This window comes from Pelodiscus sinensis, chromosome 1 (genome assembly GCF_052426305.1).
Source record: "Pelodiscus sinensis isolate ZL-2025 chromosome 1, ASM5242630v1, whole genome shotgun sequence".
Lineage (NCBI taxonomy): Eukaryota > Metazoa > Chordata > Testudines > Trionychidae > Pelodiscus > Pelodiscus sinensis.
The window spans coordinates 115,057,372-115,081,351 of NC_143052.1; positions in this window are offsets into that span (position 1 = coordinate 115,057,372).

Sequence of the window (23,980 nt, forward strand, 5' to 3'; positions counted from 1 at the left end):
CCAAATTGTGATATTTTCTGTGATTTTAACAGTCCCCCACCCCCCTTTTGTGCACAGGCACAAACCTGAGACTTTTCTTTTTGGGAAGAAGGAGCAAGAGAGACCCCACAATAACCAAATGGCTGATTCAGAGCAGGAGTTTGAACCTTAGTCTTCCATATCCCAGGTGAAGGCCCTAACTAACTAGCTATAGATTCTGTGTCCTCTCTTAGAGCTGTTGTAGTTTGTATAAATATACATTGGGCCAGGGTGGGGTTGGGGGCAGGGAGACTGACTGTAGCCTGGTGTTTAGAACACTCAGGCCCGGCCTACACTACAAGTGAAGGTCAAAGAAAGATATGCAACTCCAGCTATATAAATTACTTAGCTGGAGTCGATATATCTTAAATCCCTGTCCACGCAGTGGGAGGCTGATAGGAGCAAATGCTTCTGTCAGCTTTCCTTACTCCTCACAAGGTGTAGGAGTAACAATGCTGACAGGGCTGCCCTTTGAGTTCAATATAGCGGGTCTATACTACACCTGCTAGATCGAACCCTGGAAGACCAACCGTGGCAGCATTGCTGTTGCATGAAGTATAGATGTTCTCTCGCTTAGCATGTGCCTAGGTAGCTGGCTAGCCTGGTATATAAGATGTCTGTCTCTTTCTCTGTTTCATTGAAAAATTCCTGACCATCTCTGCTGAGGAGTTCAAGTCCTTCTGAAAGTCACTGGGACTTCAAAATCAATGGGACATGAAAATCAATGGGACTTGTGCTCCAAACACACTTAAATGCTTCTGAAAATTCCATCCAAGCCAACTTTTAGTCCTGCCAGAAAATAGGAGCCACTACAGCTATGGAAGATTGCACTGGATTGTATCCTACCTCTTGGCTCGTTATGAAGACATAAACAAACAACCTCATAATGAAATGTTTAGAGACTTGCTTTTCTGACTGTGGCTGCACTTTAATGGGTGACGCAATGCTAAGAATTTGAACAACAGTATGGGCCTTTAAAGAAAGGTTTTCTGGACCTGCAAAATTGAGTGACGCTTTGAAAATAAAAAAAGTATTTTGATTACTGAAAGGCAGCTTAAGCTACGGTCAAGCCCAAGCAGTGAAAAATATCTGATGAAAGGAATGAAGGGCTAGTCTATGAAACTGGCGGCACAGCAAGTATTCATCTGCTGAAATAATAAGTTGGTCTGAATCTTATCAGTGTAATTTTTGACTAGGACAAGGACAATTTCAGCAACACTCAGGCTCCGCCAGTGACTCTCTGTGTCACTGTAGGCATGTCATTTAACTTTTATGCCTCAATGTCCACGTCACTAAAATGGGGATAATCATGTTTACTGAGTTTTATAAACTACTTTAAAATCTATGGATGAAAAGCACCATCTAAATGCTGAGTAGTGATAGCATTACTTTTTTTCAACATAACAGACACATAGCGTTAAATCCTCTTTGCCATTTTCATGTGAGTAATTTATAGCGTACAAAATTACTCTGAAACTATAGACAAAAATGGGTACTTCCTTTTTTAACTTCTGGGTGCTTTTTTAAAGGCGGTTTATCAAGTTGTTATCCTATTCCATCAAGACAGTGAGATATCCCAGTGTATATCTATATTATGGGACAAAGTCAAATGAGTATACACAACTTCAGCTACATTAATTGCGTGGCTGAAGTCAAAGTAGATTAACTCAGCTTTTGACGCTGTCTACACTGCAGGGAATTGATGGAAGAGCACCCTTTCCTTCTACTTCACTTACTCCTCATGGAAGCAGGGTTACTGGCATCGGCCGGAGCACCCTTCTCAGTTCGAATTAGCTGTCTTGACTGCTAATTCAGACCCTGGAAGATCCATAGTGGCAGCTTCGATCTTCCTCTGTAGTGTAGATGTACCCTCGGCATGCTGACTGTAGATACATCTCTCAGGGTATGTCTACACTACAAAGTTAATTCGAACTAACAGCCATTAGTTCGAATTAACTTTCATAGGCGCTACACAGGCAAACCGCTAGTTCGAACTAGCGGAGCGCTTAATTTGAACTAGGTAAACCTCATTCTACAAGGACTAACACCTAGTTCGAATTAAGTAGTTTGAATTAAGGGCTGTGTAGCTAGTGGGAGGCTAGCCCTTCCCAGTTTGTCCTGGTGGCCACTCTGGGCCAAGCCAGGGAAACTCTTCTGCCCCCCTCCCGGCCCCGGAGTTCTTAAAGGGCCACGGTCTGGCTACGGTGCCCGTGCCAGGTGAAAGCTTCCCTGCACCCAACCAGCAGACCCTGCACCTAGCACGGCATGAGCCAGCCACCCACTGCCACCCAGCCCTCCCCCTCTTCCCGGGACCAGGCTGGAGGCTCCTAGGAGCCTGCCCGGGGCCGCAAGAGGTGGGCGCCCACCTGGTCTAGTGCGGAGATCGTGGACCTCATCCACAACCTCCGCACTAGGCACAGGAAAGTGGCCGTCTAGGGCAGGATAGCTGCCAGCCTGGCCACCCAGGAGCAGGTTTGCATGAAAATCAAGGTGGTCCAGTGAGACCCCCGACCCTGAGCCCTGAGCTTACAACATAAGAACATAAGAATGGCCATACTGGGTCAGACCAAAGGTCCATCTAGCCCAGTAGCCTGTCTGCCGACAGTGGCCCACACTAGGTACCCTGGAGGGGATGGACCGAAGACAACGACCAAGCCATTTGTCTCATGCCATCCACCTCCAGCCTTCCACAAACAGAGGCCAGGGACACCATTTCTACCTCCTGGCTAATAGCACTCCATGGACCCAACATCCATGACTTTATCTCACTTCTCTTTAAACTCTGTTCTAGTTCTAGCCTTCACAGCCTCCTGCAGCAAGGAGTTCAACAGGTTGACTATTTGCTTTGTGAAGAAGAACTTTCTTTTATTAGTTTGAAGCCTGCTACCCATTACTTTCATTTGGTGTCCTCTAGTCCTTCTGTTATGGGAACTAATGAAGAACATTTCTTTATGCACCCTGTCCACACCACTCATGCTTTTAGAGACCTCTATCCTCCGTCTCCTCTTTTCTAAGCTGAAAAGTCCCAGTTTCTTTAGCCTCTCTTCATATGGGACCTGTTCCAAACCCCTGATCATTTTAGTTGCCCTTTTCTGAACCCTTTCCAAGGCCAAAATATCTTTTCTGGGGTGAGGAGATCACATCTGTACACAGTACTGAAGATATGGCATACCATAGTTTGATACTTCCCCTCCTCCTACTTCCCCTGGCTTCCCCCTTCCAGCTCCCTCCTCCCAGGTTTTCTCCTCCCCTCTCCCACCCTCTCTCTTCCCCTCTCCCACCTCCTTTTCTCAGTCTCCCCGAGTTTTGTTCAATAAAGAGAGTTTCTATTTTTGAACACACGTGTCCTTTATTTTGTACATCAGGAAAGAGGGCTAGGGAGGGGTAAGTGGAAGGAGGTGAGGGAGGACTGGGGTACGAGCCCCTGATGGGGAGGACTGGGGTGGCTCTGCGGGCTCCTCGGGGTGGAAGCTCTCCTGCAGCCCCCCAATCAACCCGCCCCCCTCTGCCCCCTGGATGGCAGCCTGCGGCAAGTGCAGCCGGGCTGATGGCCGAGTGCTGTGATGTGCCGAGTGTGGGCATTCAGGGCACTCCAAGACAGGACTGCTTTGCAAGCGGGGAACCCCTGAGAACTGTCTGTCCGGGGTGGTGGCCGGGTCCCTTTAAGCACAGCCCTTGGCTAGCCTTAGACAGCAGCTCCACGCTCTAAGTCCTAACCTGATGCCCTGCCGGCACTGCTTCCGGCCATCCTTAACCTCGGTTCAGGGTCCACTCAGTGTGGACATGCTAGTTTGAATTAGCAAAACGCTTTCGAACTAGTTTTTAGGTCTAGATGCACTAGTTCGAATTAGCTTAGTTTGAATTAACTAATTCGAATTAAGTTAGTTCAAATTAGTGCTGTAGTGTAGACATACCCTCAGAGTTACATTAGCAGTCCCAGCCTCTTCCCTGTGCACCATGCTCAGAAGAGATCAAAAGTCCGCTGGAAATGTTGGCACTGGACAAGTAGCAGCAGCAGCTAGAAAATTCCTAGGAAAATTAAGTCCAAAGTAATAATTAAATGGTCTCCAATATGATTGATTTTTAACCATATGAATTTATCCAAAATTCAGTGAGTGTTTTAAAAATATCAGCATACGTTTATAGATGGTGCTGCTCCTCATTTCGAAAATAATGCCCCACTATCGTAATGCAGTAGCTTACATTCACCGTGTTCCATTGCAAAGCACTATCAACCTTAAACTGAAATGCAAATTATACACAGGGATAACTTCATCCACCACTGCAAGGCAGCCATTTAACAGTTAAGTGACATTGTACAGCATTACTACCCAAAAGCTGGAGAAAGGAAACATTTGGTACAATCCCAAATTATTTCCTAATCTACACCCAGTGCTGGGTGGATCGCAGTTGAATTTGTAACCAAGGGCAAATTTTAGTTTCAGTTATATCAGCGGAGGGAAACAAATACAAATAAACAGAAAATACCACACCGATCATCTATAAAACAAGACTTTCAAAACCAGTGACTACAGTGCACATACAAATAGAAATGTTTACATGAAAATCTGCTCTTAGATGCAGACAGCTTTTTGTGTAGGCATGCCCAAATGGAGGATTTGTATAGGAGATGCTGTGCTTCTTGTGGGCTATAAGGAATATTTGCTTACTCAGAGCTGTAATTTTGACTTCATTACTAAATAATATTTATCCCACACTTCTGCGTAATCGCCATGATTGATATTTTCAGAATGCTTCATGAATTTTTCAGGCCTGAGTTTCAGTTCCACCACTCAGGCAATGTAAAGAGAGTAAGTGAGAACTGGGCTCTAGCAACAAAAGTCTAACCCGTCAAAAGCACCCAAGTAAGATAGGTGCTGCATAGTAAAAAATATTCCCATTTTACATTTAGAAAAAACGAGGTCTAGAAAGGCTGCCTCATATTTATACAGAGCTAGTCCATGGCAAAATGATGGGCTAAAACTCAGCTCTGTTGGCTTTCAATCCTAGACATCAGAACCAGGGCTGTCCTTAGGATTTATGGTGTCCTAGGCAGGATTATTAAACTGATGCCTGACTTGCTCTTCCACCCCCTATCCCCTCCCCTTCCCAGAGACCCCAACGGCCATCCCTTCCCTCAGACTGTGCTGCAGGCAGTGCATTTGGCTCTCTCTAGGACCTAGCCCTGCTGTTACATGCTCCACTGCTTCCCGTCATAGGCATGTGCAGCACATTTCATTAGGGTGTGCATCCAAAGAATTTTTTTTAAATGTACTTTGACCCCCCATTAGCCACACCCCTGACCCCTGTTAACCGCCCCTACCCCATTAGCCACACCTCTGGAGGCAACACTCTTGGGGCAAGATGGACACATGACCAAAAGTTAAAGGTGTCATGTGACCCCCCCCAAGGACTCTTCCCACCATCCTCCTATCAATAGGGATTAGTTTGGCCCCTACCAAACCCCCCTCATGCAACTATCCTGCAATTGCATTAACCCAATGTGTGTGACATTAACTCGGGGGCGGAGAGGCTGGGGGAAGTGTTCCCTCTAAGAGTTTCCTCCCATGAGCAGAATGAATTGTGTTGTGCACCAGTACTGAGTTCATGTGGCTTGTATGAATGTGCCACTGTGGCACCCAAGTTATTAATAAATATCTTATAAACCTCTCCCTTTTCCCTCTGCTACCATGTCTCCTCGCCTTGCTCCATCAGCTCCCCTGGTGCCTGCTGCCCCCCAACCCCTCACTTTCCTCCGCTGTCCTGACTCCTGCCCTTCTCACTGCCCTCAGTCCTCCTGAGACCTGCCCCTCTCCACCAGCCCTTTTCTCCCCCCTGTGCCCACTCCTCCAGTAGCCCCACTCTGATCATGTGAGCTACCCCTCCCCATCCCCTCTCCTAACACCTCCCTTTACACACCTGCCCTGCCTCTCTCCTCTGGTGCTGGTCCCTCTCCTGCAGGTGTCTGCCCTTCTGCTTCACCCTCAGAATCCCCTTGCACCTGCACCTTCCCTTACCCCTGCACCCTCCTGGTGCCTCCCCCTACCCTCACTGCCCCTGCCCCCTTTGCCCTCTTTTTCCCTGATGCCCACCCGCTCACCATCCTCTGCCCCCCATTCTCTTCATGCCCCTGTGCCCTCACACATGCCTTGCTCTGTCCCCGCCTTCCTCATGCCCACCCCTTCTTTCAAGCCTTCTCCCAGAACCTCCCCCTCCAGCCCCTAATGCCCTTATCCTCTCCTCTCCCAGCATTACCCTGTCCCCCTCCCACTGATACCTTCCCTCCTGACCTTTTCCTCATTGTCTCTCCTCCACCCTGTCCCTTGGTGCCTGCCCCTTTCTTCTCCTGACCTGCCCCCTTCCCATCAACACAAGCCCCTTCTTCTTTACCCCTTCCCCCTATTTTTCCTGCACCCCTTCCCTCCCCTCCCTTCTGTCTTCCAGTTTGCAGGGCTGAAGTCTGTTGTGATTGGGCTCCAGACTACGTGCCAGACCTGGAGCTGGACCACTCAGTGTTTGCAGCCCTGGCCCAGCTGCCGACCTGCCTCTAGCCAGGTTCTGCTCCCCCACACCGCACTTGGCACATCTCCTTCCTCCTCCTTTCCTGAGCTGAGGCTTGGCCATTTTTAAAAACGGCACCGCAACATCATGCCGATGTGGCCCCGCCCCTGGCTCCACCCATCCGCTGCCACCCAGATTGATGGCGCATACTTGCGCCTCTCGCAGCTGTGACTGCTTTCCCTTGCCCCGGCCCGGTACCTTCACCAGCCAGGGTCAGCTTGCCGGCCTTCCTGCCGGAGTCCCTCGGTCGGGTGGGGTCTTCTGGTGGGGCCGTAAGTGCCGGCAGCGCACCTACCTGCTCCGGTGCAGAGCACACGCCTATGCTTCCCGTCCATCTCGGCAGAGTGGTGCCCCAGAAAGAGTGATGCCTTAGGCAACTGCCTATTCTGCCTATGCCTAAGGACGGCTCTGATTGGAATGTGTCTGTAGATCAGGGGGTGGGGAAACTTTTTCGAGTCAGGGGCTGCTGACCCACAGAAAAATCAGTCAGGGGCTGTGCACAGTGAGAATTGGGATAAAAAACCTCAGTGGTCCTGAATGAGAAGGAGAAAGGCATCCCCATATTCCCCTCATACACCAGAGCCTAAGGGGGCCAAGACTAGTAGATTTTGTGAGCTCCAGCCTCACAGAGCGGCAATGGTGGGACTGGAGCACCAACACAGGCTCCCCAATTTTGCGGGGGAGGTAGGGACGGGGGGCTCTGAGCCTCAGAGGCCAGATCCAGGAAATCTGAGGGCTGCATCCAGCCTCTGGAACTGAGATTTACCATCCCTGCTCTAGACAATCCCTCCTCCCCCTAAAAAAATCCCTGGTATTTCTGTTGCCTACTGAATTCATTTTCTTGTGTCTCACCAAACTGAACTGAACAAGGGTCAATATTGCCAAGCGCTAGTTAAAATCCATATGTTCACCAAAATTCCATCACTTATGTCCTGCAATTTCTGAAACATTAGGTATGATGTTCACATTATTACTCGCTAAACAGTTTCTTATACTACTCAGGCCAATGCATATAAAAATTCATGAATACTGATGGTTACAAAGAGCTTTTAATGATACTTTCAGAAAGATGAAATATATAGGTTTCAAAAAGGTATGCGAAAATATGGATATTAGGTATAATGGTTAGAGGTAGGAGGAGCACACAAGATCAACAAGCTAGACAAGTTCAAAAACCTTTAGTGATTGTGTTGCAATCTGTAATGAAAATTCAAGTGCCTTCCTTTTAATGATCCATTTATCTCTTCGACATGAATTTTTATCATTCTAACTGGCAATGTTCCTGTTTTCTGGGTGTTTACCGTGAATTTGTTTTGTCAAGCAAGCCTTTAATACCAGATAGGTTAGGCTGCTTCCTGAAGATTTTCACAGAACAATTTATCCTTTTTTAAAGGAAAACAACAATACAATATTTTATGTCTAAATTAGTAATTCTGATGGGTTTCTTGTTATTGAAGGAGGGGGAATTTAAGAGGCTTTAATACCTCGGCCTTGTGGATGATGGTTGTGGTGGTAGGTTTACTTTTTATGGAATCATTACTTTAAGTGGCACTTTTACATTCTGTTATATTTGTGCATGTGAATAAATAGGTTTGGTGTTTGGAAAATGGAGAAGGAATCATTGTACAATTGCAACTCAGGGATGAAACATTGGACTATGTTGTTCTATTTTAAAGGGACATAATCAAATTAAAGACTATATTTTCAATATATTTTTCTTTAGTACTAATAATACCTTTTAATTATTAAAACTAATAATTCTTTTAAAACTTGTTTATGGGCCTGATTCTGCATTTTGCTATCTTAATAAAGTCCTTAAAACTTATTTTTCCCCAGTTGTCATTTAAGTTAAATATTCCTGAAAACAAGTCTATAAATATTAAGTGTGTTGATTCCTATTTAAAGATGCTTATCTAAGGGTATGTCTAGACTACAGAGATTTTCCAGTGTACCGGAGGTATCCCGGAAAAGCTCTGCCATGTCCAAGGAACGCGTCTGCTTTTCCGGAAAAAAAATTCTAAAAGCAGACACGTGTTTTTGACATCCCTGAAAACCTTGTTCTACAAGGAAGAAGGGATGTTCTGAAAGAGGTTTTTTTTCTGACGTTTAGACCCTTGTCCCATTAGGGAACAGTAATCTTAATTTATCCACAAATACCACCAGGGCCTAATTGTTCCAGTACCTTGGTGCAACTAAACACCATAATCAGAGCCTTGGCAGGCAAAAAAGAAGTGATAGTTATTTGCTATAAACATTTATTGCACAATGTATATTTAGCCTGAAAATGGCAACATAAAATTACTTCCTTGAAAACAGATAATATGCTTTCCTCTATTATTTGCAAATTTTTGAACGTTATGTTTTTATGTATTGTTCTGTAATTTTTATACATTATCATCTCTTTTTCTCTCTGCCTGTTCCCTGCCCCCCAACAAATGTTTTTTTTTTAAATTAAAAATAAGAATGATGACAATCGGCCTACAGTTACTTGTATTCTGCCTCTGCAAGACAGGTGAAATTTTAAGGCACCGTACAGCATAGCAGAGTGCCTATTAATAAGGAACCAAGGTCTGTAGGTCATTCACAAGTAATTATTTTTTCAGATTACTCCTGACAAATTCTGCATCTTTGCACATAGACATTGTCAGAAGAGGGAGCTATAAATCATTGTGGGCCAGAGTCAAGTACCTTTATTCACACTAGGTAGCATCTTAGCCCTGGTCTACACTAAGGAGTTACTTTGAAATAACCCCCCTTATTTCAAAATAATCTGTTGAGTGTCCACACTATGAGGCCTGTTATTTTGAAATAATGGGCTGGTTATTTGGAAATCTGTATTCCTGCTTTTCTTAGGGAGTAATGCTTATTTAGAAATAGTTATTTTGAAATAGTGATACTGTGGATGCTCCAATGCCGCTGTTTTGAAAGAACTCCTCCCCAGAGTTACTCAAACTAATAATTCCCCAGTGCTTCCTGGGGCTCTAAATCAAGGTAGCATGTCCACATTAACAGAGCCTGCCTTGAACTATTTACAAGACTTCCCAGTAGTGAGAACATGCTATTTCAATGTTGTTATTTCGGAAGTTATTAAATCAATTTTTGGTTATTTTGAAATAGTTTCCTAGTATAGACATGCCATTACTGAATAACTAGACCCATTAAAGTCACTGGCCCTATGATCAAGGTGCTATTCAGTTAATCTGGCCATTACATTAAAAAAATCATTTTTAAAATTAATAAATTGAAATCAGAAAACATGGAAAATACTTGCAATATAATCACTAGCACAGGGTACCTAATTTATCACTGTAAGGTAATATTTATATTTTCACTAAAGAATTTCACAGAGTAATCCAAAAGATCTGATTAAAAGAAAAGGTTGAGATGTATAATTAAGGTAAATCAGAATTTCATATGAGGGTGAGGAGCATGTGTTGTAACAAGAGTCAGCAATGAGTTAAGCATGTTTTTTTCTTTTTTCTTTTTGTCCCTCAACAACACCCACATCCAGCAAAACATTTTGGGTACGTCTAAACTACATGCCTCTGTCAGCAGAGGCATGTAGATTTGTTTTTTTGGCAAAGGCAAATGAAGCCGCGATTTAAATGATCGCGGCTTCATTTACATTTACATGGCTGCCGCGCTGAGCCGACAAACAGCTGATCAGCTGTTTGTCGGCTCGCGCGCTAGTCTGGACGTTCCCCCTGTCGACATCAAAGCCCTTTGTCGGCAGCCCCGGTAAACCTCATTCCACGAGGAATAACGGGGCTGCCGACAAAGGGCTTTGATGTCGGCAGGGGAGCGTCCAGACTAGCGCAGCTGATCAGCTGTTTGTTGGCTCAGCGCGGCAGCCATGTAAATGTAAATGAAGCCGCGATCATTTAAATCGCGGCTTCATTTGCCTTTGCCTGTGTGTCTAATCTACATGCTTCTGCTGACAGAGGCATGTAGTCTAGACACAGCCTCAGATCTATGCTTAACCTTAATCATGTGAGTAGTCTCATTCCTATTCAGCAAAACATTTAAACAAACACTTGCTTAAATATTTGGCTGAGCTATAACCCAGTTCCCACCCCCAGTATAACAATAGTGAGGAGTCAGGACTCCTTAACTGTAAAATACATATTTCATAATGCAGAATTTTAACAATCATAGGAATTCTGATATTTTTCTAGTGACATGGTAGAATGAATTTGAAGGTTTTTTTTAACTGGCTAAAACAATCCTGCATTTTTTGACCTAGGTATATGGGGCCCAAGGGAACCCTGGAGACTTTAGAGCTTTAAAAAAAGAATGACTATGTGGAGTTAAATTAGTAAATAATTTAGAGTGTTTAAAACAACAATGTTCACACATTTTTAATTTAAAGTCTGCTAAATCCTTTCAAAATTCATTTATACTTGCAATTACTTAAAATGTGAGCTGTGCACTGGAGGGAGTGAAACTATAGATTTTAAGGACGTAGTTGGAGGTAATATATAAATTCAATTGATCAGTCTGGCAGAGAATTGATGCCACAATTTGTACCCAATGGCACTCTCTCTTTCTTGCCCGACTAGCTTTAGAACATTATCAGAAAGTCAATATGATACGCCAATATAGTGATATACTTGCAGTCATAAATCCCTTGTTCAGATTAAACTTTAGGTGCTCACATTGTGGATTATAATGGACAGACAGCCTGACTCCATCCCACTATGTGTTGCTCTCAGAGCACTTGACTTGACTTAGCTCCAAGGTTTCAAATGGTTATCAATGGCCCTAACAGCCAGCCATACCAGTATTACAGGCTGTCTGTCTCTACAAGACAAAACAGTGGGCAGAGGATAACATGGAGCCAACACTGCAGTCTGGCTGCAGCCCTCTCTCTATCAGCTGCCTGTCTCTAACTGTCTTTCAACTCGTGATCATGTTTCCTTTATAATGTCTCTTGGTCTCATGTTTTGGTTCTCTTTCTCTCTTAATTTATTAATGCTATCACCCCTCAGCATTATCTACTGAACTCATTCCATAATAGTCATCTTTAGAAACTCACAAGAAGCATCTTCTAAGCATGCCCTTTGGGAAAGTGATATTTCTGCATGCAGATAAAATATAAGGTATTCCTTCTGAATGTACTAGGATCAGGCCCTATATCTGTTTGTATTATAGAACATACAGAACAGTTATTCAAATGCAAACTCATAATCTCTGCCATAGTAATAGAGCAGTAGCTGTGTTAGTCTGAATTTGCTAAAACAAAAGGAAAAACTATGTAGCATTTTCAAGACTAACAAGATGGTTTAATAGGTGATGAGCTTTCGTGGGCCGGACCCACTTCCTCAGATCTCTGCCATGACAGAGAAAATTAACAGGCCATTCATAGCTCTGCCTATTACATTTCCTCCTCTGAAATTGGGATGTATACAACACGTGCAATACCATACACCTTTTGCTGTGTGTGTTAACTTTCTGCAGAAGTGATGACCCTTTCCTTGCCATCCATGTAATATGTGAGGCTTAGAATTAGAGGAATCAGAGAAATATTGAAAAAAGTCTATTGGCTCAACAATTGTCTAACTCTCTCTCAGCCAATGCAGGGTTGTTCTTGGCTGTACATTCACAAGTGCTTTATTTGGTGTGGTTTGAAGTGACTCAGTTGATGGGAGCTTCAGAAAACTATAGGAAACTTCACTGTTGTTAATTAGTTCTTGGTTTTCAGCCTAACTTTTATGGAGTTCGGTTTCATTATTTGTATACCGTGGGACCACCCTAAACATCTCCCCAGTAGTGTTTATGGCCTTGGAATCCTCGTAAACAAAGTTCATAGCCCTTTTCAGTTGCTGCCTAGACAACCCATACATATTTAGTTCTTTAAAGGATCAATTCTGCTAATGCTCATATTTAGAAAGCCAATTAATTTAAATGGGAATTTGTAGCATGGAATTCATAAAGGACCAGCCTGTTAATCTTCCTTTATTAGTCAATACTTCCATCAACTTAATCATTTCTTGCCCTTCTCTGCAAGCCATACACTTCTTAATGTAAGAGTGACAGCTAGATCCTGACCACTGACATGTGACCGGGGAATTAACATTTGTATCCCTGTCCCTGGTCATATGATTGTGGGCAGGAAATAAAATTCAGCCGCTAACTGGCACTTCTATGTGTCACACCTTTTGACAACCAATACTTGATAGCAGGTGGTATTCTATGTTCAGTCTTACCAGTTCAGTCTAAAAAGAGATTGCACCTCCTTGCTTTGTGACAAGATAATTCTGCAGCTCTAATGTGTATTTATGTTGAGTTTATTCTTCCATTATGAGAAAATATATTTCACATCTCTGTTAATTTAGGCCTTGATCATGTCCAACTGGGGTTGACTAGTAGCCGTCTGTGTTCAATTGAAATCACTAGGGCTCTATGTAAGTACAAGGTAAACCCACATAGGTAAGGCTCTAATCCTACAAGCATATGCTTAACTTTTAGTAGTTCTGCAGAATGGGGAAAGCTCAGCATGTGCATTTGCAGGGTGGGGGGGTTAAAAGTTCAGGACTAAGGACTGAGAATGAAATTTCATCTGCAGTGCAGCGGACTCATACAAGTCCCAGTGGTCCAAGTAAGCCTGTGCCAAAGATTTAAGTAGAGTGCAGGCCTTCCACATTGGAGGTGAACTTCACCCTTATGAAATTTTGTACAATGATATGCTGTCAAGCTTGTTTTTGAACTGATGATCCCTTCCACCTTTTCAAAAGCAGATTGGAGACAAAATTCTCTAAATGTAGATCTGATCATATGCATGAAAATAAACCCTTTTCGTTATGCTATGGTCAGTGAAGGGACATCCTTCTTAGCAATTTGGATTTTCTATTTTTTTGCACATTGATTGCTTATCAGGAAATTAATAAATGTGAAGGTAAAGGACATGCACACATCAGGGCAAAAAAGCAATAGCCATTAAATCTGCAACATACAGTATATGCCCTTTCAGCAATAAGGACACTGCTTGAAATTGTCAGTGTGACAGGTTTACTCTTAATAGCTTAAGCAAATTTCACAGTTTACCAAGGTAATTTTCAAGTAAGAAACATTAATGTGTTTGGAATAAAAATTAAAGATTACAAACTTCTTGAACCTCTACAGAGATTCCGCCATACGTTTTGGGTGTTTATTTGAAATATTTAGGACTAGAAGATTTACCTGGTGTTTCTTGGGTCCTTCAGGGCAGAGGTCTGGAAGTGAGGGGAGTGCAGGGGTTTGAGGATGTGGGGTCTCAGGGCAGAGGTATGGAGGTGCAGGGATCAGTGTTGGGGTGAGGAGGAGCTGTAGTAGGGAGCAGGGTATATGTGGGGTGTGCGGGAGTAAGGTTTTGTAGTGGGAAGGGGCTCATAGAAGGGGGAAGAGGGTGTGGGGGATGAGGAGCCAGAGTTGGGGAATGGGATGGGGCTCAGGGCAGGGGGAAGAGCGGTTGGGGGTGCAGGAGCGGGTTGGTGGCTCCCTGGAGCTGGCTGCAGTGGGGGCCATATGCTGGCTGGGGTGTGGGCATGAAGATTATCTCCACTGCTGGCCCAGTGGGTTATAACCATCCTGTTCTCCATCTTTGGCCCCTTGTTGCTCCCCTGTGGTCATTGCCCAGTATAATTACTCCTGCTAGCAGCCCCCTCTTTTTCTATGTTGTGAAAAACAATCACATTCCAGGCACATCACATTGTCCTGGCACAACCAAACACTGCCCTTTGCTTTAAGTTATGATATGAGGAAGCTGTATACCAAATTTGGTGGTCCTGGCTCTTACCAATTAGGAGGAGTTCTTGAACAAATAGACGGACAGACTGACTCACTCACAAACTCTCTCAAATATTAAGTAGATAGTATGGCTGGCAAAGAAGATATTATTTCCTGTGGGGAAGCCACTTAAGTGGACATTTCCCTAGAATTTTATTATATGCGCAATGCTTGTTGTTCTACACTATTTATCTATGGCATTTCAAGGACATTCACTGTATTTTATGCAACACGCAATATATATTGCCAGTGGTAGGTCCATCATTTAATTCGATTTACCTGGGAGATGGTTCAGTTCATATGTTCAAAGTAAAGTTTTCAATTAAACATGCATTTACTATTTATGGGTATGTCTACATTACCACCCTAGTTCGAACTAGGGTGGTTAATGTAGGCAACCGGAGTTGCAAATGAAGCCCGGGATTTGAATTTCCCGGGCTTCATTTGCATATTGCCAGGCGCCGCCATTTTTAAATGTCCGCTAGTTTGGACTCCGTGCCCGCGGCTACATGCAGCACAAACTAGGTAGTTCGGACTAGGCTTCCTATTCCGAACTACCGGTACACCTCGTCTGAACTACCTAGTCCGAACTACCTAGTTCGTGCCGCGTGTAGCCGCGGGCACGGAGTCCGAACTAGCGGACATTTAAAAATGGCGGCGCCCGGCTATATGCAAATGAAGCCCGGGAAATTCAAATCCCGGGCTTCATTTGCAACTCCGGTTGCCTACATTAACCACCCTAGTTTGAACTAGGGTGGTAGTGTAGATATACCCTATGTTAGTATGTGTGGGGGGGAAAAGGGGGAGGGGAAGAGTGTCCACTAGTCTGTTTTCTTTCTCCCAGAACTTCATATTGTTGCTACCACCAGATCATCTTCAATGATGATCATACTTTGGAGACAGGGTTCCAGGAAGCATCATATTGTTTAAACTTGTTCAGAGAAAGTCTACTCAAAAGTAAGTTTAAAACACTATGGCTACGTCTACACTGGCACCTTTTTCCGCAAAAGCTTAAAACGGAATACTATTCCATTTTCAGTTTTTCCGGAAAAGGAACGTCTACATTGGCCCCGGAGTTATCGTCGTAACGAAGCGCTTTTCCGGAAAAGCGCGTCTACATTGGCGGCGCGCTTTTCCGGAAAAGCAGAAGCCCGGAGCCATTTTGAAGAGGGCAAAGGCCACCAGACCTTTCCGGGGGCGGGGCCAGAGCGCCGTTCAGACATGTGGTTAAAGGGGTCTCGCCGGCAGCCGTTGGTCTCCTGCTCCCGTGCCTTGGGGCCTCTGCCAGGGACTGACACCCTTCGCAGGGTCTGTGGTTGCCCTCTGACTTTTGGGGACACCACCCTTTGGCCCCCAACTGCTTTTGCCTGCGGTTATTTTTTTTTTTCTGCCCTGCTCTGTCTGCTATGGAGCCACGGGTGGCCATGTGCCTGGTCGGGCCCCTGTTGGGGCTGTACAGGTGGCTGCGGCTCCTGCTGCAGGCCGGTGCCATGCTGTTCATGGACCAGGAGGCAGAGATCGCCTTGGACTCCCTCATCAGGGAGGCCCTGGCAACCGTGTGGCATCAGCACCCGACCGTAGACCGGCCCATCTGGAGTTTGGAGAGCAGTACCGACTGGTGGGACCGGGTGGTCCTCGGACTATGGGACGACCACCAGTGGATCCGGAATTTCCGAATAAGAAAGCGGACCTTCCTGCAGCTGTGTACCTGGCTCACCCCCGCGCTGCAGAGAGCCACCACCCTGCGGGCACCCATCCCCATGAAGAAGAGGGTCGCCATCGCACTCTGGAAGCTGGCCACACCGGAGAGCTACCGCTCGGTGGCCCAGCAGTTTGGGGTGGGAAGATCAACCGTCAGAGTGATCGTCGTGGAGGTAAGTCCCAGGGGGACGTGGATGATACCATGGCCGGCTTCGCTGCCCTCGGGTTCCCCAACTGCGGAGGAGTCCTGGACGCCACCCACATCCCCATCCGGGCCCCAGAGCATCCAGCGGCCCATTTCATGAACCGAAAGGGGTACTGCTTCATCGTTCTGCAGGCCCTCATGGACCACCGGGGCCGCTTTGTGGACATTTACAGGGGCTGGTCCGGCCGGGCACACAACGCCCGCATCCTCTGGAACTCTGGACTGTATTGCAGGTTGGAGGCGGGCACCTACTTCCCCCGGCGGGACTTGACTGTCGGGGATGTGCCGATGCCCATCTGCGTCGTTGGGGACGTGGCCTACCCCCTGATGCCCTGGCTAATGCGGCCCTACACGGGGCAGCCGGAACAGAACCGGGCCCAGTTCAACGACCGCCTCAACCGGGCCCGAAACCCAGTGGAGCTGGCCTTTGGACGGTTAAAAGCCCGCTTCCGTTGCTTGCTCACCCGTCTCGAGATGGGTGAGCAGAATGCAACAGAGGTCCTGGCCGCGTGCTGCGTGCTCCACAACATTGTGGAGTGCAGTGGAGAGGCCTTCCTCCCTGCATGGATGGCAGCAGAGGCACAGACCTTGGAACAGCCCGACACAGCTGCCATCCGCCAGGCGCGCCAGGATGCGGTGCGCATCAGAGAGGCCCTGGTGGACATGTTTGCCCAAGCCCCGTAGTACGGTCGCCTGGGTCTTCCCAGACTATTCCCGCCCGTCCCCACCCCCTCCTCTTACCTTGCCCCCCAATTGTAAAGCGTCGGGTCAAAGCATGTCGGCCATCATCGAGTCTGTTCGTCGGGTGCGTCGGGCTTAGTTAGGGTTTTTCTTTTTAGCTTAGGCTAGGGTTTAGGCCACCATCGCCTGTCCCAAAGAACAGCCACAAGGATGCAGGGTTCGTGCGGAAGGCTGAAAGGCCCGGAAGGACGAAAGGATTGAGGTGGCCAGCTTCGCCATCATCTTCCGTCGAGGGATCTCCTGGCTGTTCCTCTCCTGAGGCCCGGAAGGACCAAAGGATTGAGGTGGCCAGCAACACCACAATCGTCCTCCCTGCGCCTAGACTATGTTTAATTATCTGTTGTGTGCGTTTGTTATCAATGTAAATATAGTTTGTGGTTTACATTTTACTGAAAAGTGTCAGCATTTATTTCTGCACCACAAACCACTGACCACTTACGAAGGCCCCCCCTCCAGTGTTAGAGTACAGATTTCATTCTCCACAGTTTGCCACCATGTTAAATTTAAGTAGCTACTTGGCATCTCACATCATTTCGTACACTACCTAGAGTTACACAATACCCAACACAGGAATGAACAGCAAAATAGAGAACTGTTTATTTACAAGGGGGGGGGACCTTCAACTGGGACAGAAAGGGGGGGCAGTTACTGGGACAGGCGGCCCCTGTGAGCGCTCCTCCGGGGGCCAGCCTGCCCATGCTGGGCAGACCGCATTGGGGCAGGCTGCATGCGGAGGTGGCCAGGGGCAGGGGTTGGGGCAGGGGCAGGAGCTGGGATAGGAGGAGGGGCAGGGGCAGGAACAGGGGCAGGAGCTGGGATAGGAGGAGGGGCAGGAGCTGGGATGGGAGGGGGCAGGAGCTGTGCTACAGGAGGGATGGTGGGGGCCTGGGCTCTGCCCATGTCATAGTGAATCGCACGCACAATATGTGCCGTCAGCGTGTCCATTGTGGTGCGCATCCCTCGGCATTCGTCCAGGAAGGCAGCCCAACCGTCCTGCCACCACTGCAGGTCCCCCTGCACCCGCTCTGTGATGGAGGCCTGGATTGCCTCCACGGCGTTGACGTGCCGGCGAAGCAGCTGGTCCCTCTGGCGGAGCCTGTGCCTCCGGGGTTGGCCTGCTGGGGGTGCCGCTGCTGCCGCAGTGGAGAGTCTGGTGCTGGGTCCCACTGCAGAGAAGAGAAGAAAGGATGGGTCAGTCAGGCAGGCCGTCCACTGTCCCCACACCGCATGCCCTCCACCCCTGAGCCCAGGTGACTCCACAGTTGTATGGCTTGGGCCCACTCAGTTCCCCTCCTGCCCCCGTGTTGTATGTTTGCAAGGAGGACCGCCCCTGGAGTAGGGTCCCCCCTCCAGTACTGTAAGCACCGGTCTGTATCTTGGCCCCGTGGAGGGCGGGAGGATGCTTGTGCTGCGTTCACTTGTGGAACTCCCTGCCGGTGGAGACTGTGAAAAGTTTTGGGCTAATCACTGGTGTTAGACAGGGAGCGAGATGTATCCCCACACAGTGCCTGGGAGCACATCTGGCAGAGGCGGTCTGGGCTCTCAGATCCCCTCGCGTGGGATATCTCCTGGACGGAACCAGAAGAGTGACTGGGTGGGGGGATGTTCCATCCTTGCAGCAACACTCAGGGGCCCTTCTCCCTCTCACTATCCCTCCCGCAAGCCCGGTAGCCCAGGGACATGTGTGGCCACAGTGGGGACTTCCCTCGGGGAGGCAGCCAAGGCACCGGGAGCAGGCGAGGGGCTCGGTGGGGGTCCACGGTCACAGGACTGTGACGCTGCGATGTACCCAATAGCAGCTGGCTGTGCCTCACAGCGAGGCATGGGACAATGTGCCATTCTCCGTGCTGCACCCTTGGTGGAGCTGCGGGCTCTGGGCTGAGTCCCTGGGGCCCTGGCCGGTTCCAGCCAGCATCCACCCTTCCCCTGGTCCTGCCGAATGAGTGTGAGCAGCACGGTCCCAGGCGTGCCCTGCAGGCAGCTGCCTGCCGCTGCCACGTGCCACTCGGTCACCAGGCTGCACGTGGTTGCATCTGCTGCTTGCTGCCTCATGCTACGCAGCGTGCAGCTCACGTGGCCTGAGTGACATGCTCTCCCCCTTCTCCCTCCGGGCACCTGCCCCCCCCCCCCCGCCCTCTGCCCCCTGCCTGTTGGGAGTGCAACCTGCACAAACTCACCCGTGGGTTCCTCCCTGGCCTCGGCCTCGGAGGAGCTGCTGGAGGGGGCCTGCTGGGCGGTGGCAACGCTGGCCTCCTCACCGCCAGACGCGCTGGCGCTGTCTTCTCCCTCCCCTGGCTCGGTGGGATGGTTGATGGGGGGGCGCTGGCAGGTGTCCACAGGGACAGCTGGGGCTTCCGGGGCTGGCTGGCCCAGAAAAGCATGGAGCCGGTCGTAATAGGGGCAGGCATCGGGTCCTGCCCCCCTTCCGTCGGTGGCCCGCACATATCCCAGCCGCAGCTCTTTTACTTTGGACCGTACCTGCTCGCAGTTGCGGCCGGGGTGTTCCTGCTGCACCAGGTTCTGCGCCAGCCGCGTGTACAAGTCTGTATTGCGGCGGCGGGACTGCAGGTCGTGGAGACCCTCCTCCTCCTGCCAGAGGTCCAGGAGGGTCTCCAGCTCCCTGGGGGTCCAGTATGGGGCCCGGCGTTTCCGGCCCCTGGGGGCTTCCTCCCCTGCGGGTGCAGGTGGCTCACCACCCGGGGCTGCCACGCTGGGCTCAGAGGTGGCTGTTGAGCAGCACAGCAGCATGTGGCAGAGCTCAAGCTGCACGCTCTCCGGCAGGCTCCTGCCATGGGCGCCCAGCAGCCTCCGAGCTCTTTAAGAGCTCGGGTTAGCAGGAAGTCCGGGGCTCTTACCGGGTATCTCGGCGTCCAAACCGCTTTTTTCCGTTTCTTCTGCTTTTCCAGAAAAGCTGTCTACACTGGCCCTTTTCCAGAAAAGCTTTTCCGGAATAAGGACTTATGCCCGAGCAGGAACAGTGTAGGGTTTCCGGAATAGCGGCTGATTTTGTACAGTAGAGCGTCGTTGCTTTTCCGGAAATTCAAGGGGCCAGTGTAGACAGCTCGCAGCTTATTCCGGAAAAGCGGCTGATTTTCCGGAATAAGTGGCCCAGTGTAGACACAGCCTACGTGTGCAGCCAATGGCTTGTGTTCACCATCATTATTACCATTGTTAAAACCAATAGTGGGACATTTTAGAGAAATAAGGCGGGTGTAAAAAAAGCTCTATGTTTCTGTACTGCAAAGTGCTCTGTACAGAAAATCAGTTAGGTGTGTGCTTCACTTCAAATACTTCAGTAATGCTTTTCAGTCTTTTCTAACTTAAACTTTATGCCTATGGATTTTAGTTTCAGAGGCCAGGTCTATACTAGACCCAGCAGCTAGGCTTAAGCTATGCAACTCCAGATGGATTACATCGCTGGAGTCAGTTTACCTTAAGCCAAACTTAGCGGCGTCCTCACAATAGGAGGCCAATGGGAGCAAACACTCCTATTGGCTTTGCTTACTCCTGGCAAAACTAGGAGCACAGGACACGAGAGGGGACACCTTCTGAATTCGATTTAGTGAGTCTTAACTAGACTCACTAAATCAAACTCCAGAAGATCGACTGAGGCAGTGGTAAAGTAAAGACAAGCCTTAAGAGTGCTTGGTAACCCATATTACTGTCACAGGTTGGCACTAAGTATGTGTCCAAATCAGATTTGCGGGAGTTGAGCGTGTGCACTGTGGATGGAGTTCTATGTTGAACAAGGGGCACATTCATCATAGAGGGGCATGACTGAGTGTGTTTTGGTGGTGAGGAGTGAACAGAGGATAGTCCGGATGTTCATATTTCTTAGATTTTCCTGGGTGCAAATTCTCTGCTGCAGTAATCTGGTATAGTTTCCTCCCTTTTGTAGAAGTACGTCAGTGGACACCAGCTGAAATTCTGAAAAGAAGTGGTTGTGTTGAAAAGAAAAGTCACCAACTTTAACCATAAATTAATTAATTTTGTGGATGCGGGTGTGAAGGGGGAAGTTATATTTGAATTCACAGTCAGAGACATACAGAACAAAATAGAAAAGAGATCAACTTGTCTTATTTCAGATAAATTAATTTCATATTTGATTAAAATATTTACAGTTTTGGATAAAATCATGCTACAGCTCCGAGGAATAGTGAGTATTAACATTGTATTGTAAGTAATGACATGCTGCAGTCTCTCATAGAAAAATAACTGCCTGCAGCAGCCACCCAATATTGAAAACAGTAATCTCAAAAGAGGAGATGCTTAGATTTTTAAGCTTGTTTTGGGAAACACTTATCTTAGTTAAGATTTCTAAATTAGGGGGGCTGAGAATTAAGGGGCTGACATTTTTTTTTCTTGGGAGTGAAAACTGGCACTAGAACTTCTCAGAAAGGAGCTATTGTCACCATCTTTTTGATATATTATTATTTAACTACAAGATTGAAATCTCAGACTAATCTTATGCCTGGAAGAGTCTCCTATGGAGTAGTTATATTTCACCTGTGTGGGCCATTTTGATTTTACATATTTCACAGTGCCACCCTTTTTATATAAGTCTCTAGAGCAATGACTACTCTACAAACTTTGGACGACATCCATATATCACCGATGTGTGTGAATATGTGGCTGCTTGCAGCGGCACTGTGCAAGGGATGCTTATGTTAACACAATCGGCAGTGCACAACAGGCAGTTATCCCAGTGTGTCACACACCCTCTGTCTGCCAGACTGCCTTCTGGGAAATTTTTGCAAAGTATTGTGGAGTAGGAATGAGCCACACAGAATTCTCTAGGAGCTAGGGATCAAGGACCACAGTTTGCAACTTTCTTCATCCCATACTATCATCCATATCTGACAATTTTCACACCTTTCTAAACAAATCCTACATACCCACCCATTACTTTTTGCTGTCCAGCATTGCTAACAGAAGACAGGAGCCTATGTAGATCTGCCCTGTTGTCATGGTCATTGTAAGCACATGTGATGGTCCTTCAGAAAGAACCACAACACTAGGGACTGTGATACTGCTATTAAGGCCAGATTGCTGAGAGACAAAAGGGACACAAGGTGATTGGTGACATTCACAGAGCAGCTGCCGACCATGGAGTGATGTGTCTGGGCCTGAGAAACAGGCAATCTCTGGTGGGATCACATTGCAATGTGGATTTGGGACTATGAGCAGCAACATTGGTGCTTGTGGATGCAAAAGGCCAGATGCCTGGATCTGTGCGCCAAGTTCGGCCCACCTTTCAGCACAGGGACAACAGAATGAGAGCATCACTGACAGTGGAACCGTGAGTGGTGACTGTACTGTGAATAGCTACACAATAATAGAACATCATTTTGGAGTTGGATAATCCACCGTGTGGGCTATTGACACACCTGTTCTCTGGGCCATAGAATCATAGAATACTAGAACTGGACAGGACATTCAGAGGTCATAAAGTCCAACCCCCACCCTTACAGGAGGACCAAACACCATCTAGATCATCCTGATAGATGACTATCTAACCCGCTCTTAAATCAACACATGCTACACAGGACTGTTTCTCTTGACAGTGGATGGATTTGAAGCAGTGGAGTTCCTGAACTGCAGCAGAGTGATAGATGGCACACCTAATTGGACACCAGACTACCTTGCCATAGTCATCAACAGAAAGGGCTTCTTTTCTATGTCAAGCAAGCATCAGGGGGTCATGTGGAATGCTCCAGGGATCCCAGTGTGGGCAGGTGTGTGACATTTGCATCTTCTAGTTCTCTAGCATTCAGAGAAGATGGAGTACCCATGGGACCGTGCGCATAAAGATTACTCCTGGTCTGGTCAAGCAAAAGGACACATGAACAGCTTTTGTCCCTCTTTAACCATGAATGAAGTCCAAAAGGAAAGCCCCAATTGAAACTGGCTTAATAAACTACTGTTTGGCCCCTACCTAGGTGAATTCCTAAAGCCTAACCCACCTGGCTCAGTTTGGGACAAATGCACTCATCTTCCAGCCCGGAAGAAAAGGGGTTGGGATGCCTTTAAGGATCCCTTCTGTATTTTGGTTACGATGGGTTGGAAATCTGTGTACTCTGGGGAGGGGAGGTTTTTGTATTCCCCACATTCTGGAAGAAGCACTCCTTTTCGCTCATCACTCACCAGTAGAGAAAACACCCTCCCAGCCTTGGGATCAGAGTAGGACTGTTTTACCATCGGCTGTGGACTTTGCAATACTTGCTTTTTTTTCCCTCTGGGGCAGGGAAGGAATTTTTCCTTGACCCCTACAGCTGATGTGGAAGTGGGTATCTCTGCTTTCCCTACAGCAGGTCGTGGATCCGGTGGGATAGATAAGGAGAGTTAGGTCAAGATGTTGCAATTTAGAGCATGTCTACACTGCATGGATATTTCAGGATCCCAGAGATATCCCGATATGGCTACCCCACATCGTAACAAGCCACCAGTTATTTTGACTATTTTTCAAAATAACAGGCGTGCTATTTTGGAATCCTGGTAAGCCTCATTCCATGAAATAGTGTGTTATTTTGACATCTGTTGTTGTGTGGACACACCACATTTCAAAATAGCCTATCTCAAAATTCAATCTAAATAAGATATGCAATTTGCATAGCTATGTAGATGGTGCTACGTAGATGCATCCTTAGTAAGTGCAGCAGCTGTCCAATGCAGGTACTTATTAGAGAGCTATTACAGTTGCCTGACCAACAGGAGTTAGGGTATGCCTTCTTCTTAATCCATTTTTAAGAAAGTTGGGAAAAGGGTTGTTGAAGTGCCTAACGGTGGCTATGAGGACCGGCATTGGGATTGGAAGATAACAATCATCTAAGAGTGGAGGGGTGGGGTTTCCTGATCTTGCTTGCAGTCTAAGGGACCCTGTAACAGAGCAAGAACCTATTTAAAGCAAGGTGGGGATGAGTTGGCTTAGGGAACAGCTTGGTTTCTCCCTCCATTTTGATGTTCTTGTGTATTCTTCTGAATTCTAAGAAA